Genomic DNA, 1,452 nt, shown 5'->3' with positions numbered 1-1,452 from the left:
CCGCGAGGAGGTCAGCCCCCACGGTGGGCCACGGACCTGGTCGCGAAAAGAGCTTCCAGGTCCGGAGGAGTCTTGGTAGAAGACCGGCAGCCGAGAGGTCTCGCGGAAGGACCCTCGGATGGAGGAAAGACTCGGTCGTAACGGAAGCTACTGGCGGGAAAGGCCGGAGAGGAAGGCGTGCGCCAGTACGCTCCACGCCGGCATCACCCGCACCATACAGGAGCCTCTGCAGGGCCTGGGAGCGGAAGACACGGACTTGAGTGCGAAGGCACTTCAGGCCCTGCCCCCCTTCCTCCAGGGGAGTGGAGGCCCTGCAGAGACCCAGTGCGTCCCTGGCCAAAGAACTCCAGAATCGTCATCCGGAGGTGGTCAGGAATCCGGGGCCGGGACCAGGTGTTTGAGCCGGTACCAGAGCATGACAGGACCAGTTGAGTAAGCACCATGCCTCCCCCGAAGGGAGGCACCGGAGTCGTCCGTCCATTTCCGGAGCCGCTCTGCACCCTGCCCTCCAAACCGTGCCAGTTCTCCGGCGGAGACAGGATCGTGCAGAGAGGTAACGCCGAGATAGAGCAGCGGACCGCGCTGCCTCACCGGATGGCCTGAAGCGCAGGTGGAGGGAGCTCACCTGCCACCCATCCCGACCACCAGCCAGACTCTGACCCAGTTAACCCGGGCGAGGAGGCCGCCGAGTTACACAGCCTGGCAAGCCTCCACCCGCACCAAGTACCCGGGTCCTGGACCACGAGCGAGCACATCGTCAGCGTACGCTGACAGAGAGACCAGCGCAGCTCCGGCTCCCGAAGCACACCACCCCGTCAACCTCTCTACGGAGGAGACCGAGGAAGGGCTCGATCGCCAGGGCGTACAGCTGGCCCGAGACGGGGCACCTCCTGCCGCACCACCGCCCGAAGCTGACCGCTCGGTCCAGGGTCCAGTTGAGCCTGACCACACTCCGCAGAACGTACAGCACCTGGAGAAAACCCACAAAACGGGGTCCGAGCCGCACAGTAACGCTCGCAGAGTGACCAGAGATAACGGATCCATCCTGTCGAACGCCTTCTCCTGATCCAGGGACAAGAGGGCGAACGACAGACCATCCCTACACCCTAATTCCAGAAGTCCCGGACAGATACAAGTTATCAAAAGATAGTGCGGCCCGGGAGTGTAGGTCTGGTTGGATGGACCACGTCGCCAGCACGGACCAGACGCAGCGAGATGGCCTTTCGCGAAGGCTAACACAACAATCCTAGTAAAGAGCGCTGCTGTAACCAAAATGGCAGTAGTTGCTCCAGGTTAATCAAGGCCCTGGAGCCAATTCAAGATTCTTCATGAATGAGCAGTATGCAGCATAGCTTCTTTATATAGCGAACACCTGCAGCCAAATACAGGAGCAGGACTAATCAGTGCAACATGGCTTTAAAGGGCTCAGCTCCAGTAGGCACGGAGGAGCCA

Source organism: Chelonoidis abingdonii, chromosome 4, assembly GCF_003597395.2.
Source record: "Chelonoidis abingdonii isolate Lonesome George chromosome 4, CheloAbing_2.0, whole genome shotgun sequence".
Taxonomy (NCBI): Eukaryota; Metazoa; Chordata; order Testudines; family Testudinidae; genus Chelonoidis; species Chelonoidis abingdonii.
The sequence above is the reverse complement of the archived record's forward strand: the minus strand, read 5'-3'. Positions refer to the sequence as shown.